Genomic DNA, 17738 nt, shown 5'->3' on the forward strand with positions numbered 1-17738 from the left:
ACCACTGCACCACTCTGCCACTACCATTTCCTTGACAGTGTACCAGCAATCATGTGCAGAAAGAAACTGGAAGAAAGAGGAACAACAGTGGAGAGATTTAATGACATTCATTTGTGCGTCAGTTTCTGTAGGCAAGGAGATTACAACCCTAGTATGATACCATGCTTATAAAGGGTTAAATGTTCTCCAAAATGTAAATATTTTCAAGCAAAGTTTAAGCATTGATTCTTGTATATAAGGCTCTTAAAACCAAGGAGTCAGGCTATCTCCTTGGAGATGAGTCTTCTTATACTTTAAAATGTGATTCAGAACCTTTTCTGGATGGCCCACTAGCAAGGGAGACTAAAAGAGTAAGGATAATGAATGTAACTTTGAGTCCAGTTATATAACTCTTTCTGTAAGAAGTTCAGACATTCAGAATAAAGGAAGTGTCTGCTATGCTTGACTTTTGAATGGTTATAAATATATTAGGCCATTTTTTTTCTTTCTTTAAAAAAATGAATATTCTCCCATTCTCAATTTGTTGTGATCTGTTATTGCTTTAATATTTTTAGAGGCTGCTTACATTTTTAAATCATAAGTTGCCTTGGAGTCCAAGAAGCACATTAGAAAGAATAAATGAATGTACAGATAAAATTTTGCAAGGGGAAGGTCAATACTGGTGAGCAAATTGTATTTTGGGGCACTTCATTTGCTATTCCTAATTTCCTTAATTACAACCTCTTTATAAGTTTCTAGAAACTCAAAGGAAATGTAATTTCAGAACCACTGGAATTGGCAAGAGATAAAACAAATATAAAGAGGAAACCAATAAAACGAAGCCAGATACTTTGACCAAGTGAGCTTAAGACAGAAATATTCCAGCCGTTCCCCCAAATGTTTCTCACTGTATCTTCCTGTTGAAATTATTTTCCTTTCCCATCTTTGTGGCACCGAATTAATTGAATTACCAGGTAGATGTCTCTGTAAATAAATCAAACCTGAGCCGAGGCTGTAAAAAGCTTTCTACTTGAGCTGCATAGGACTATTTTAGGAACGAAAGAAGCATTTTTCACTCACAGTAGAGTTCCCTGCAGACCTGTTAGATGAGTCTCCTCCTTACATAAAACTAGCCCTGGGCAATCTGACATTTAGTGATACGTGGGCCAATACAGTGCTCCTCCGAGGTAGACATGGAACTATTCTTTCTTTCTTGTTCCTCATATGATCATTGGCATGGAATATGTTGTGAATGAGACATCTGGTTAGCCCAGCAAATTTTTCAACCACACTAGTTACTGTGAGAAATGGGCCTTTCAGAAAAGGGAAAATTATATATGCTCATGTTTAACGGTGCATACCTGTTTACACTCAAATCCTAAAGACCAGCCAGCACTGCTGAAATATGCTGATGGCTGAAATGGTTATTCATTTCTACCTGTCAGTTTCAGCCCAAGAATCACACGAGACAGTCCTGAAATCAGCTCAGCTTCTTTATTTGCTAGCACCTAAGAGACAGAATCTCACCAGACAAACTCTAATTCCCCAATGAGAGCAACTATAACCATTAAGCTCTTAGAGAGGGGCCAGTCTCTTCCTCCTTTCTTTCACACTGTCCATCTGGGGGGTGAGGAGATGCTTGGAATGTCACTTCCCCCTCCCTGTAACCTTGAAGCTCCATTCCAGAATTCTCCCCGCTCATGCCTCCCAACACACTACATGAAATATTGCTTGTAGGTCTACCACAATGGTTGGGAAGGATATTTGCTTCTAACGGCTGTATCAATAATAATAACAACAACAAAAATGAAAGGCAGCTTTACTTGGAACAGCTTATGTCCTGCGACGATACCTTTAACACCATCAGACAACAACATCTGCATATCCCAGGTCCTTGGGAAGGACTCGATAGGTGGATAAAAATGCTAAATCCAGTCTAAACATCTGGCTGACCGTGCGACCAACCACAATACGCCGATACATTACAACATCCTAGGTTCTTGGGAAGAACTTGATGCGAAGGAAGGCCAACACCAGCTAAAGAACTGGCAGCTGGGATTTCCTGTTGATGTGTATATCATCATCATCATCATCATCATCATCATCATCATCGAGTTGAATGGCTAAATTGTTGGTAAGTACTGTATGACCTTCTCCTTTAAGTGAGGACAAGAATTTGGTCACAGATGTAGCTGGGAGTAGCTTTGAATTTTTTGAATTGAATAGCTTTGAATAGCAGCTCTATGGCAGGAGGAACCCTACCAAGAACAAAGAGTAGTTGGTGTTCCTCCTTCCCCAGAAAACAATATATAATCTGCTTCATTTTTTGAAAATGTGTTGAGATTTTGCTTTTTCTTTCTTTCAACAACAGAAATCCCACCACCACCCCACCACGTCACACATACACAGATTTGTAGCAATGTGAGATTCTTCTGAAAGGTTGACTTTCCTTGATCCTTCCTAGAAATCCTACATAGGAAAAGGAGACAATTGTATCAAATTCCACCCTGCTAAACAAACTGTGATTGGAAATGGTTCCATGTCCACATTCTTGAAACAAAATTGAGACTTTCAGCAAACACTGCCTGATTGCTTTTCAAAAGATTGGTATCTGTTTACATCTCTTCTTAGGCCTGCCCTTTGCCTTGATAAAGCACCAAGCCTTTTCCTACTTCGGAAGTTAGATTTTGATTTTGGCTCGTAACTCTCCTAACTTTGAAGGAACGCCTATGTGTTGTGAAAAGAAAGTAAAATCCAAACATCCAGGCCACCTCATACATTTTAAAGAACAACAGATTCCCTCTTCCCTAAGGAAATCAGCAAAATTATCTCCAGATATTCCATTTAAATCCTTCCTTTTCTTTCTTTCTTTCTTTCTCTTTCTTTCTTTCTTTCTTTCTTTCTTTCTTTCTTTCTTTCTTTCTTTCTTTCTTTCTTTCTTTCTTTCTTTCTTTCTTTCTTTTTTCTTTCTTTTTTCTTTCCTTCCTTCCTTCCTTTCTCTTTCTCTTTCTCTTTCTCTCTCTTTCTCTTTCTCTTTCTCCTTCCTTCCTTCCTTCCTTCCTTCCTTCCTTCCTTCCTTCCTTCCTTCCATCCATCCATCCATCCATCCATCCATCCATCCTGGCTTTTCTTCAGGAGCTCAATGGGGCATACACAGCACTTCCTCTTCTAATTGCCTCCCACAACAGCAGCCCTATGAGGTAGGTTGGTCTGAAAGACAGTGACTGGCTCAGTGTCACCAATGAATTTCCATGGATGAAGACAGACCAAAACCTGGATCTCTGGGCTTCCAGTTCAACACATTAACTTCTGCACCCCAAGAGCTCTTGGGCTGAGAGAGAACAACTGGCCCCAGATCATCCACTGAATGTCCATGGCTGAGGGTGGAGTAGAACCTAGATCTCATTGATCCTAGTCCAACATCTTAACCACTACACTGCCCTGTAGTGGAACCATGAATTGCATTTAAGTCAAATGTTGATATATCTTCTCCACTGCATCAGTCCAGCTATCAATCTGCCAGAGTGAAAATCCACCCAGCAAAGCAGAAAGTAAGGCTGAATTTATACATCCCCAAAAGTCTAGGGGACACATTCTCCCTGCCACCCTACAAAATGTCTTGTGGCTACCTAGTACCCCAACGTGTCCAAAAATGGGCAAAAATGTTCCTATATGAACCTGGCCAACCCTCATTATGGTCCATTTTTGAGAAAGCTTCTGCATTGAGGAGCATAGTAATAAAAGAAAGGGCCTTTTCAATCTTGGGAATATAGTCTAAGCTATATCATAGGTGATTTGGGGAGAGACCATAGCTCAAAGTCCAAAGCACGCAGTGCCCATATAGAAGGTCTCATGTTCAGTTCTTGCAAGTACATATCAGACTAGGAAAACCTGTGCCCCTTAGCTCTGATTTGAATGTGAAGTGTGCGTGTATGTGCTCGTGTGTGTGTGTGTTTCTAGTTTCTGTTGGTTATTAATTCTGTACCAATTGATTTCATTTTTGTTTGTATTTTTTTGCCAACCGCCATGAATATTTTTGCGAGAACGGCCAAGATATGCCTGTTTCAAATAAATAAAGGATGGGTGGGGACAAATACATTAACCAAAAAGAAAACATTTTCACATTTACAAGGAAGCGTCTTGGGGATTCTGTTTTGCTAAATGTTAAATAGAGAGGGTGGTGTGGTGTGTCCCCCCACCCTTTATAATGAGCCTACGTGTTCAGGTATATAAGCAGCTACAGTTAAAAAACTAACAACATGTCCAGACAAATGTTCAACCTTACATTTGTATGTGACCATAAATGTATTGATTTTCAACCTTGGTCTTTTTCAAGGGCCACATTCTACAGTTATAAACCCTTCCTGAAAAGTTGTAGAAGATTAAAAGCTCTTAATGAGCTATAAGTATTAATCAGACTGGGCCAGTAATCAGAAAATATTTTTCTTTGTTTCTCTCTCTCTCTCTCTCTCTCTCTCTTTCTCTGTTGCAGGCAATCATATCAAATCACACCCTGCTAAACAAACAGTGATCGGAAATGGTTCCATGGCTACATTCTTGAAATGAAATTGAAAACCGCCAGATTGCTTTTCAAAAGATGTAGATCCGTTTACATCTCATTTTAAGACAATTCTTTGTCTTGTAAGGACTTTCCTGTATCAGACGTTAGATTTTAATTTGATCTCCACCCCAATTTTTTTTTTTTGCAAGCGTTGAGAAAAAAAAAATCACGTCCTGATTTAATTACAACTTTGCTTCCACTCTTGAGGGATAATTTTATACAAACTACAAGGTTGTGTGTGTCTGTGTGGGTATTTTATTTATAGAACTATACAGAGACATCCTTTCAAAATGCTGGAATTTGTGAAATGGCTGCCACATCTACCAAAAATTATTGACATTTAGAAAGCTTTTTTTTTTCCTGAGGTCCTAGAATGGATCTCAGTCTTTCAGAGTTTGATTCATTATTTTCTGCTGGGGTCTCACATAATCCTAGTTGAAGGATATCTGAAATAGATAAATACTTAAGAGATAAAAATGCATCTCCAAGATTACACCTAGACTGACCTGCTTTGGCTAGAATAGTAAACAATATTAAATGTTGGTCTGAGCCTAACCAAGCTCATTGATCATGTCCTGTCCTGTTCTCTTCCTTACAATATTCTACTGTTTTCTACTGTCTCTTCTTAGTTGTTACACTGTGCAATTACACAGGAGATGAACACACACACATACAGACACAACCATATGCACCCAAGGTATTCTGAAAAAGAACACATCTGGAACCAGATGGAGGTGGGTGGAAAATGAATAAATAATGTAGCCTTCAGTACCAAACTGTCACTTGTACAAAAACAGAAACTTTGAATAGAACAAGAATGAAATATACTGAAATCAATATATGCAGTGTCAAAACGGTTTCTGCAAATTATCAAATTCTAGATTTCTGTTCACAGCCTCTTTGAAGAAGGAAGTCTAAGACAAGGATGAGACTTCCTTAAGTCCCTCACTGAGAGATGTCTCTGCTAATCTGAGACGGCAGCTACAAAGTGAGTATAAACATTGCTATTTTGAAATACATTATTTATACACATTTTGGGAAAAAGTGGGAAAAGGTACTATGCACTGCTGAAAACCTGAAATAAATCTTACAAAAACCTGATGACTTTTCGTCTTAAACCAAGCACTATAAACTATTCCAGCCCTCCCCAACCAGGTTAATTCTGCATGTTTGAGATGTCAACTCCCTAAACACCCCAGAATCACTGCTTCTGGTAGGAATCTTGATGATGCCTCACACTGTTATCACCCATGATGCCATGAATTGTGTATTGGGTATCATTTGCATCATTTGTGTTACTTGGTGTCCCCCAAGGATCCCCATGCTGCTGCTGCTGCTGCTAATGATGATGATGATGATGATGAAGAAGAAGAATCCTGCCTTTATTATTTTGCTGGCTGGGAATACGGGAAGCAAAGTCCCACACATCTGAAGGGCACAGGCTGGGTGGGATTTTGTTTATCAACATTTAAGACAGCTCTCCTAACGTTTATCCTGATTACAGTTCAGGCATTTAGAGGTTGTTTGTAAAAAGCATGGCTTCATTTTCCAAAATCAAAGCAGGACTGTTAGAAGAACATTTCTCTCGGTTAAACATTGTCCTATGTATTTTAGAATAGGCTCCATAGTTGTTGTTTGGGGTCTTAGGAATGTTCTTTAACAAAATTATCCAGTGGCCATTAAATGAATGCAAGTAGTGTCAGCATGTGGAACTGCCTGCCATTAATTGTGTGTGTGTGTGTGTGTGTGTGTGTGTGTATATATACACATACATACATACATACATACAGTATATATATATATTTGTTGTTGTTGTTGTTCAGTCATTAAGTCGTGTCCGACTCTTCGTGACCCCATGAACCACATTGTGCCAGGCCTTCCTGTCCTTCACTGCCTCCGAGTTGGCTCAATTTCATGCTCATTGCTTCAGTGATGCTCTCTAACCATCTCATCCTCTGCCGTCCCCTTCTCCTTTTGCCTTCAATCTTTCCCAGCATCAGGGTCTTTTCCAAAGAGTCCTCTCTTCGCATTAGGTGACCAAAGTATCTGAGCTTGAGCTTCATTATCAATCCTTCCAATAAGCAGTCAGGATTGATTTCCTTTAAGATTGACTGGTTTGACCTCCTAGCAGTCCAGGGGACTCTTAAGAGTCTTCTCCAGCACCACAGTTCAAAGGCATCAATTCTTCAGCGCTCAGCCTTCTTTATGGTCCAGCTTTCACAGCCATACATTACTACTGGTTACATACATACATGCTATGTTCCTCTGAGATTTCACATGTGTTGTCCAGTTTGCACCTCCCTCTTCTATGTGAACTGGAAGATACTCATCCACAAACATTTGCAGAAATTGGGGTTGGAATTTACAATTTTGAAAAAGTACAGTAGAAAATATTATTAGGGAAATGTTGCTTGCATCCTTTAGTATGTAAGCAAACAACACAGATGATTAGGAGAAATGTGCACAATAATATCTATTTCAAAGGAGTTCATTTGTTTATTCTCAAACTGAGAAAGCAAAACTGACACATTTCATCCATCTCTCCTTGCATCCTTCAGAAACAACGTAGGTAGGTAGGTGGATAGGTAGATAGGTAAGTACGTAGGTAGGTCTTGATCTCTTTCTCTTTGCGTGCCTTGTAAAGGACATTTATTCCCTGCCTCCGCCCCAGAAAAGATATTTGTTCATTCTAATACTATGATCACTTATAGTGCATTCAGAAAAGTCCCATGAAAGAATGCACAGGATCTCAGCTTTCAAACACATCTATAATAATAAGTATGGCCAAAGAATGTGTGTGTGTGTGTGTGTGTGTGTACACACACACATACACATATAACACATATACACGCACACTCTTAATAGGAGAAAAATGTAGGCAAATGATTATCATTCTTGAATCAAATGCAAAGCCAATTTGTGGAAAACCAATTATCTTTGCAGCATCATTTTTACACGTCGTTCCCAGAGGAAGGATTTGAATTAATAGATCATTTTCATTATGCAAATGCTTTCCCTGTTCTGAAAAATAGCAGGGTATCTAACATTTGGCCTGTCATGGAAGTAACGTGCTCCACCACATCCCTTAAAGAGCCCTTTGCATTAATTCAACGTGAAAGGTCAGTTCTTCATAATTCATGATAGCATGCTAAGATCTACTTTCAACACTGCTGCTGAAAGACTGACCAGGATTGTCTCTGAAACCAAGACAACCCACTCTTTCCTGAAATGTCTGACAGCCTCTTCTCTGTCTCAGATTTTAATTTCTGGGGTTATATTTTGACTAAGCATTTCCAGATGTTTTTTCCTAATCTGATATTAGCATATGGCACTATTACAGCTGATCCCTACTTTTTATACTTTCAAGTTGAGCTCAACTTCTGATGATTACCATATTTTTCTTGGCAGTAGTGTAGAAATGGCATAAATGTTTCTTCAAGTTCCCAGTCTAGCGTATACAGCCCTAACTCAAGCCCTCAGGACCACTGGATTAGACCACTGCAAGGTACTTTATATGGAGCTCCCTTTGAAGACTACTTGGAAATTGCCATTGGTGCAAAATACATGGCCCACGTGTTGGTGGGTGAGAGCCACTGCATTCACATAACACCTGAACTGTGGCACTACATTGCTTCCCAAAAGATTTTGAGTAAAATTCCAAGTACTGGTTTCAGCTACGAAGCCACAGATGACTTCTCTCCCATATATCTCCAAGACCTCCTCCTCAGGTAGAATCACCCCATCCTGGGTGCTTATCCCAGCTGGAGATGTTTAATCTTTCCCACATATAGAAAGTGAGGAGGCGGAAGTCCAGAAAGAGCATTGTTCTATAAGACTGTCACAGAACCTTTCTATAGAACCTCTGAAGGTCAGGTTAACCCAATGAGATTGGATTGGTACCTAAGGTTGTCTTATTTTTTTAAATGTTTATATTACTCTTTTTCTGCTTTTCATGTGTATTACTGGTTTATGATTTTATAACTGTATTTTATGCTTCATGTGCTATAGTACAATATATTAATTTTATATTTATATCTACATTTATATTATATTGTGAACCAGATTGGGTGGTACACAAGCATAATAAACAAATAAATAATCAGGGAACTGAGCATTTTGGTATCCATCATGTAATGGATAGGTAGTTTATGCTGTCTATTTATCTTACTAATGAGCTGAATCAACCTGTTGTTTCTGTTGAGAAACAACTCTTCCCACAACTTTCTTCAGATCAAGACTTATTTATTCACAGGGCCCAAAGTAGCCCAGTCTCAAAACCAGTCCTGTGACGTGCAGTTCTTCATGTTACTACTATAAATGTATTTATTTGATTTGTAAACCACCTTGTTCCAGAGGCTCAGGAGGTGAACAAAGTCAAACATGCTACAAAGAACAATGTAATAAAAAAACGGTGAAAAACATAAGCAATTGCAAACAATAATGGTGTGGATCTTTTTTGTCAGGATATTATTCACTTTCATTAACTTTTTATGACTTTAACTTTTGAATTCTGTATAATTTTACTGGCTGCTGTATTTTCGGGTTTATATCCTGCCTTGAATTCAAAGCAGCATAAATAATAATAATAATAACCCCCAGATTTAAAAAATGTTGATAAGAAACACAAAAGTCTGGATAGTGGACACTGCAATACCTGGAGACAGCAGAATGGAAGAGAAAGAACTGGAGAAAATCACAAGATACAAAGACCTGCAAATAGAAATAGAACGACTGTGGCAAAAGAAAGCAAAGATAGTACCAGTAGTAACAGGCACCTTGGGTGCAATCCCAAAACATCTGGAGCCCCACTGAAGGCCATCAGCATTGACAAAATCACCATCAGTCAATTGCAAAAGGCAGCTTGACCTGGAACAGCTTACATCCTGCAATGATATCTTTAATGCCATCAAACAATAACATCTGCCTATCCCAGGTCCTTGGGAAGGACTCGACAGGTGGACAAAAATGCCAAATCCAGTCTAAACATCTGGCTGACTATGCGTCCGACCATAATAAATTAACTTTATTTGCTGCCCAGTTCCCAGTGACATAGCACTCCCTCCTCCAGTTTCCCCCTTCAACAGTGTTTTTTCAAACTTGGCAACTTTAAGATGTGCGGGGTGGGGAATTTTGGGAATTGAAGTCCACACATCTTAAAATTGCCAAGTTCAAAAAACACTTCCCTACAACAACCTTGTGAAGAGACAGCTGGCTTAAGGAGAGACTGGCTCAGTCATCCAGGAAGAATCCATGGCTAAGGGTGATGCAAACCTGGATATTTATGGTCCTACTCCAACAACTTAGCCATTATGCCACTGGCTATTGTACTCTACTTTGAGATTACTTTGAATAGAAATTCAAAATATAACTTTATATAGGATGTCTTGAAGAGCAATCATATTTTCCTTCCTCCCATCTTCTATTATCTTGCCTGATGATGTTTTTGGAAACCCCAAAGCTTTTATTAAACTTTAGTGGGCCTCTATAGATTTTGGACTTTTTAGATATGGCTATGCTAATCTTTCTTCACACACAATCATTTAGCCTCTTTCTCCCTGAGAACATTCAAGTATAAAAGATTCACTGTCTGAATGGACCCCACTCCTCCATAGTAATGTCAGTTAAAATAAGTTGAACCAAGATGTTACTCTTTGCTAAATTTCATTTTTCTTCCTGCCCTGATATCTGATATTTCTCACATTTTGGATACATATCAAGGATGAAGGTCACAGGTTGCCCAAACCATAACCTGGTCTGTGATTTAGTGCATTATGGGAACCCTGCGAAGTGTGACATTCAATGAAGTATGATTAAGGAAACCACAGTTCACCAGTATTTGTTTGTCAATCAATTCTATAGTGTATAGATTAGCCACTAAGAGAGACAAGGACATGTGTAAGCCAAGCAAGCTTTTATTTTAAGCTTGTAGCCTAAAAATCGATGTCTCGAACACTCTAGTTTAGAAGTAATCCCCACTGGATATGTTAATGATAGTAACTATAAGATTACCTTTTAAACCAATACTTTATATCTCTTTTCATAGCAATAAGTGCCATTGAACTGCTGAATTATCATCTTCATCTTTATTATGTAATATTTATTTACATGTACACCATACTTTTATTGGGGCTAAACGAAGAGTACACAACATCCCTTAACTCCACAACCTTGTGAAGTAGGTCAGGTTGCGCAGTTGTCTGGCTCAGTCAACCAGTGCATTTTCATAGTTGAGGGGAGACTTGAACATGATGTTCTACCTTCCTAGCCCAACATCTTAACCACTCTACCATGTTGAGTCTCCAGGATGCAGGAAAAAGGTTAATATCTTCTTTTTCTTAATAGAAAGCTTACCAGAGACATACTGGGAAGGAGACAGTTTGCAGGGAATCCATCTCCCATTCAAGAGAAGTTGCTTCTCTGAATCTTCACCTTATGGCCAAGGAACTACACAGAACAGTATTCAAGGAATGTGCTGCAGAATTACTTATCCAGAAATCGTTTTGCTTTTGCATCACAGATCATCTGCTGATGGGTCCACAGTTGCTGTGAAAAGCAGCAGCTAGATATTTACTTTTAAAAATAAGCATACCATGCTCAGTTACATATCTTTAAATCAAAAGGCAATTAAGTAACTTTCAACAACTCTGCCTATCTTTGTTTTCCAGCAGTTCTGCCATTGTTTCATCTTTCCCTTAGGCTTGCTTATTGCAAGATATCGGCCTGGTGATGACCATTTCCGTTTGGTCAAAGACCGCAGGATTTCATTGCAGGGAAAAAGTGCAACATATATGTTGTCGTCGACCCCCCCTTGCTTTCCCAGGAGACATCTCTATTAAGGGTGGGCTTTCTTGAACCACTTAATTTTTTTAATTGATTACATTTAGATCTTGCCTTTTATCTGAAAGCTCAAAGTGATGTATGTGGGAATCTCCTCTGATTTTATGTCCATCACACAATCTTATGGAGGTGAGCCCTGCTGTAAGAGAGCAACCAGCTCAGAGTCTCCAGGGAATTCCACTGCTGATCAGAGATTTGAATCTGGGTTTCTTCATTTGTCCAATAGCACTACCCTACCCTTAGAAGGGAGAAGAATGAAGTAGATCCACACCTTCCAATGCCAATCTAAAGAAACTTATTTTTTAATGAGTGTTAGAAATGTGGTACATGTTGGCACTTCATAAAACTGAGAAGATGGGAGGGTTCTTAAATGGCATCTAGTCCAGTCCAGGGCTTGGTGTAGAATGTTTGCAATTGTAGTATTCCTGACAGATGATGTCCCACCTTGCTTACTTACAAGCGATTCCAACTTGCAGGATTTCATGTGGTGGGTTGCATTTCTGCACATGTGCAAACGTGGTTGAGTTTTTGTTCACGCATGATGAGGTGCCCGTCATTTTTACGCATGCACAAAAAGCTGGCCATTTTCCTCATGCCAATTCTTTGGGTACAGACAAATTTACCTGCTCTATAGCCCAAAAAGCCACTTGTTCATTGTGGGGCAGAATCCCCACCATCCTCTTGAAGTGGTTTGTCAAATACTGTAGCTCTCACCATTTGGATGTTTCTCCAGTGTTTTATCAAAATCTCCTTCCTTGAGGTTTCTTTCTCTTGATGGAAGTTGCAGTAGATTAAAATCTGATATCTTGCCATTTCCATCCATTGATTCTAGGTCTGTCCCCTGGACCAGTATCAAAATATGTACACAGTGTCTGTTCCATCTTTTGTATAAACAGTCTTTGGGGTTTTGAAGATCACTATCACGTTTCCTCTTCAACGTAACCAGCATTGCTTTTAACCTTTCTTATAACTTGGTTTCTACGATGTTTCATAGGGCTTTACAGGTTTTGAAGACACATGGAAGGAAATGTCAGAATATTCCACTGTGAATAATAAAATAACAATAAATGCTCACATACCATATCTAGAGTCAGTATTTACCGGTAAATGACATTTTCCACATCATCGGCTTTCAATATCAAAAATAAGCCTTGGGACTTATTTTGTTGTTGTTACATTTGCCAACAGACCTGCTAAAAATCGTAACAGTGAATATTGACATTCACCAAATTTCCATCATTTACTGCAAAGGACATACTCTCAACAGGTTTAATTCTCATTTGGGCCATACATTTTATTTATTTAAAGATTGTTCTGGGTGTCCTGATTACATCTGAAAGCATGAAACTGAGCAAACTCAGGGAGGCAGTGAAGGACCGGAAGGCCTGGCGCAATATGGTTCATGGGGTCACGAAGAGTCGGACACGACTTAACGACTGAACAACAACAAATGTATAAGTAGGACAACACTCTGAGGAATGTGGACCTGTCCCCGCTGACTTAAAAAAACAAATTCTGAACAAGATTTACATTTTTTATTCCTGTTGAAATTTCCAGTGGCAAATAATTTTCACAGCATTTTAATCTATCGATTGCTCCTACACCTGTCAGACTTGACAACAGCTACATAACGACCTGACCTGACTACTGCAGTGTGCTGTATGTGGGGCTACCCTTGACTGACTGGAAGCTTCAATTTTGGATAAACGTGCCAGGCAGGCCGCTACCTAGTATAACATCACTGATTATGGAGCATGTTAGGACCTTTTCAAAAGATGTGCAGTTTTTAAACTGTTTTTCAATCCCTGTTTAAGGTTATTGGTGTTAACCTTTAACATTCTTCACACATCAGACTGTAAAGACTTACTGGCAAATTTAGGTCTTAATTGCCAGAAATTTTATTTTTTTAAAATTTTAATTAACTTTCTAAAACTCAAAAGGTCTAGGACCAACCTGATTTTTAGGGGAAAGTTACTCTAGAAGAAGGGGTCAGCAACATAGAAGGACCAACCCTGTGGACTATACAGATGGCACTTCCTAGAGGTAGAGGCCCAGAGGAACATCTCCTCCCTCTCTTAATGGACAGGCAGAAGCCACTTGGGTAGGCAGTGGTGTCCAGCAGGGTTGGTCTTCAGTTCAAATGTGGGACTGGCTGAGATCCTCTTCTTTTCATTTCAGAAACATGTCAGAGGAAACTCTTTGCCAGGGCTTTTCAGTTTGAATCAACCGATGGTCAATTTTATTTTTTTAAATAAATCTTGTTATATTTTGTTTTGCATTTTTGCCTGATAGCCACCTTTTCAGATGGAAAGGGTGTTCGTAATAATAAAAAGTTGATGATGATGATGATGATGATGATGATGCTTACTGCATTGCTTAGTCAACCTTACCTCTTCTAAATCTTCCCTCATTTTCCCTGCAACCATCATTAAAGGTTTTCTCTAACTAAGGATTCAAATACCACTTTTTGTTTTTGCCAACAATAAACGGGAACAAAAGTTGAACCTTTGGTCTGGGTGTTTTGGAAGGAGGACATGATGAACATGTGTAGAAGGGATTATAGGTTTAAAACAGGGATTAGATGTCATTACGAGAGGTCATCCAAAAGTTACACTCTCGATCAGAGAACAGGATTCAGTTTGGAGTCCCTTGGTCCCCCAAAAGTCACTGAGTGGCCTCAGGCCCTCACATATTTTTTTATTTCTCTGAACAAAACTATGGTTTTGACAAGGACATGTCGTCTTCCTATCTAGGGGTTTCTCCAGCCAACTCTAGTTTGCTGTTCATCTCAGATCAGCAAACCAAAGTTGTATTGTGCTTTGCTATTCCTGACTGAAGGATATGAGTAAGACATAGTTTTCCAGTGTGAGGGCAATATCAAACCACAGATCTGTTACCATGAGATTTCAAGAAAAGGAAGGAGTGCAAAGATGCGACACTTGGGCTGCCACAGGTATGATTCTCAGCCACAGGTGTGATTCTCAGCCCTACCTGACAGGTACAAGGAGATACACTGGGGGTGGGAATACACGGACATCCTTATGTTACGCGCTGTACTTTGGCCAAAGGAAAATACAATGTGGATTTCAAATGGAATGTTCTATGGGTTACAGGGAAGGGAAAATCAGTATTTAAGACCAGGAATCTTAGATTTAATCTAAAGGAAGCCTGCAAAAAGAAGTTGATTTTGGAAAGAAACCAAATTAGATTTGATCTGACTCCTGCAATCTTTTCTTAGGTTTGTATGTAATTGGTGGGGGTGGGGGTGGGCATTGCTGCCTCTACTCTAAAATAACACATTAAACATTCAGAACCAATTTTGGCCCAAGATTACTTTGTGTGAATGGCAGCCTGGTTAGCACAAAGGAAATTTCTAAACACAAAAAAGGGAGCTGATGGGAGTCAATTGTCTATTTTTTGCTGCAATAGTTGATTAGGTGATCTGCTATAAACAACACCCCTTGCCCCTTAATTTTGGACAATTACTCTCTGGCTGGGGACGCACAACCAGAATAAAATGAACTTGAGTTGTTACTGGTATACATTCATATATGAATTCGGCATGCTGTGTGAATCAAAGTCAGCACATTAAGGCAGAATGTGCTTTATTTGTTTGGGTGCGGACTTCCATGAACATAGCAGGAATGTTTGTTGGTCAGGGTTTAATGTGTTGTATGAACCCAGCTATTTTCTGACTCCCCCCGTCTCTGAGCCTAGCCTACCACACAAGGACTTTGTGCCAAAAGAATCACAGACTCTTAAGAGTCACAAAGGGCCATTTAGACATTGAATCCAACCTGCTGTTTAGTCCAGGAATCCGAATTCTATGACCCATGGCTGTCTAGACTCTGTTTAAGTGGTGGAGCAGGTTCTACTGTCAAATTTATAATTCTATTAGGATCCTCCCCACCTACAAAGTCTGTGAGTACGTTCACACAATACAGGTAGCCCTCACTTAACGATGGCAGTTGGGACTGGCAACTCCATCGCTAAGTGACGGAGTCGTAAAGTACGTCACATGATTGCCCTGACAAGGCAGTTGCGGCAGTTCCAGTTGCTGGCATTAGGCGAATCCTGCACAGTTGTGGCCGGCTTCCCCGTTGACTTTGCTTGGGGGAAGCCAGCTGTGAGGTCACAAATGGTGATCACCTGACTGCAGGATGCTGCGACCATTGTAATTGTGAGCCAGTTGCCAAGTGCCCAAATTGTGATCTCGTGATTGTGGGGACACTGTGACAGCTGCAACTACAAGGTACGATCATAACTTCAAACGGTTGCTGAACAAGTGGTCGCTGAACAGGAACTATCTGTACACAAGAGGTCTTGATGGGAACTAGTTTGATGTAGTGGTTAAGGCACTGAACTAGAAACTTGCAGACATGAGTTCTAGTCCTCCCTTAGCATGAAAAGTGGCTGGATGACCTTGGGCCTGTCTCAGCCCAATCCACCTTGCAGGTTTGTTATTGTGGAAAAGGCAGGAGTATTATGTATGCTGCCTTGAAATGTACAAAATAAAGGTAGGATATAACTCTAATAACAGAGAATTAAGTACTTATGCCCTTAAAGCTCCTTGTTTTGCACTCAATGGGACCTTGCCATATGACTGCGGGAAATCAGTACCGAAGTCCTGCTATTTTGAACAGCCAAATTAAGAAAACTACTCTTAAAAAAAAGAAAAAAGAAAAAAAAAGACGCGAGGTCGTTAAAGCAAAGCAAAACTTTAAAAGGGGACAGAGAAAACTCCTGCCCCCTTCTCCCCGTGCCTGGCATGGCTCTACCCCCTTTGCATTATCTCCCCACCAGGATTCTCCTTCCCAAATCATATGCCAAATTATCCCCGCGTACTTTTGTCAAATGGTTAAACCAGCCATTGTTGCTTTATACACATACAGCGCACACGCGCGCGCACCCCAGCCATGGCTTGTTCTGTACATCTAACAATACTAATGTGGTTCCTTTCACCCTCCGAGGCTCAGCCCGACGGGCCGAGCCAGTCCCTGCGCCTTCGTCAGCCAGCCCCAGTTGAAGGAGCCCACCGCACCCCGGCTCGCTGCGCCGCGCCAGCCCAGCCAGCGGAACTACAGGCAGGAACTGCACGTGAGAAGCCCAACGCAGCTCTCTGAGCACGGCTGAGCAGGAGGAGGAGGGTCTTCCCTCCGGCGGCCGGCGAGCAAAGGGGGCAGAAGCCGGCCTCTGCGGAGCCGCGCCCGCCGCCCTTCCGTGGGGCATCCTGCCAGCCGCGAGCCGCGCGCGCCCCTCGCTCTCTCCGCCCGGCCGGCCGGGAGCAAGACGCGGCGCCGAGCCTGGGCTGCAGCCGGCTGGCTGCCTCCGCCTCCCGGTAGGCTGCGCTGTGCTCAGCGTTGCCGGCTGGGAATCGCCCCCTTTTCTTCTCCCCTCCCCTCGGAGGCCCCCTGAGTCAGGAGTTGCTACCGAGAGCGCTTCTCTGCTCGGCACCAGTCCCGCGCTGCATCGGGAAGGGACGAGCCGCGGCCACGGCTGCGGCGCTCGGCTCCTGGCTCCCGCCGCCCCCCTCTCGGTCCATGGATACCTTATGCAGGGAGGAAGCCGCCAAGCTCCGGAGCTGATCTGCCGGCTGGAAGGAAGGAAGGGTGTGTGACTCCTTCGCGGTTGGCCGAAACGCGCGCGGACCGCTTCGGCCCGCCCGAAAGCGCGCGCGGGGCGGGCGGTGGATGGAGACGCGGGAGCGGGGTAGATCCGGGAAGCGGCTTAGCAAAGTTTGCCTCTTCCCCGACCTTTCCTTTTCTTAGATCGCTTCTTTCTTTCTTTCTTTCTTTCTTTCTTTCTTTCTTTCTTTCTTTCTTTCTTTCTTTCTTTCTTTCTTTCTTTCTTTTCTTGTTTTATTTTTGCAAAGTTGCCCCACGGGTGGAAAGAAAGCCGCCGGCCTCCCCGCTGCAAGCGTGGGAAGCGCCGGAGCTCCTGATGAGCCGCGTTAGGGGAGCCGAGCTGCGCGGCTCGATTTTTATTTCTGCTTTTCCTTTGCAAGTTGTAGTAATAATAACAATAACAACAACAACAAAAAGTTCTTGCGGAATTTCCAGACGTCTCCTCTCCGTTGCCCCCCCCCGGCCCAATTAGCGGTAGTTTCGGCAAGCAGGTCCCCGGCTTTTCTCCTTCGCCCCCGGGGCGCGCGCGCGCTGCTCTCTGCGAAAGACGGAGCCCCCGCGGTTTTTGCATTGCAAGGTGCAAAGCAGCGGCGGCGGCGGGTTGCGCGCCGCTTTATACGCGTCCGGAAGCTTGAAGGGCTTACTGTGGAGTACAGTATTCGGGTAGGAGCAAGGAGCGGGGAGATACTAAGAGCTGGTCTTCGCCTGATGGGTTAGGAAACATTCCAGCCCCGGGC

General features: G+C 41.6%; 1 protein-coding gene across 1 annotated transcript in view; it reads left to right on the top strand.

Annotated features, from left to right (window-relative positions):
• The first annotated feature begins 16853 nt into the window (after nucleotides 1-16853).
• FAT3 (FAT atypical cadherin 3) overlaps nucleotides 16854-17738 on the top strand; it is a 477600-nt gene continuing 476715 nt past the window's right edge. The window contains exon 1 of the mRNA XM_088140551.1: nucleotides 16854-16986. The gene's annotated coding sequence lies outside the window, so the exon portion shown is untranslated. The remainder of the gene's footprint in view (nucleotides 16987-17738) is intronic.

Source organism: Python bivittatus, unplaced genomic scaffold (genome assembly GCF_059951505.1).
Source record: "Python bivittatus isolate LINGU-HERP-01145 unplaced genomic scaffold, Pbiv_v1 ctg000340_np1212, whole genome shotgun sequence".
Classification (NCBI taxonomy): domain Eukaryota; kingdom Metazoa; phylum Chordata; class Lepidosauria; order Squamata; family Pythonidae; genus Python; species Python bivittatus.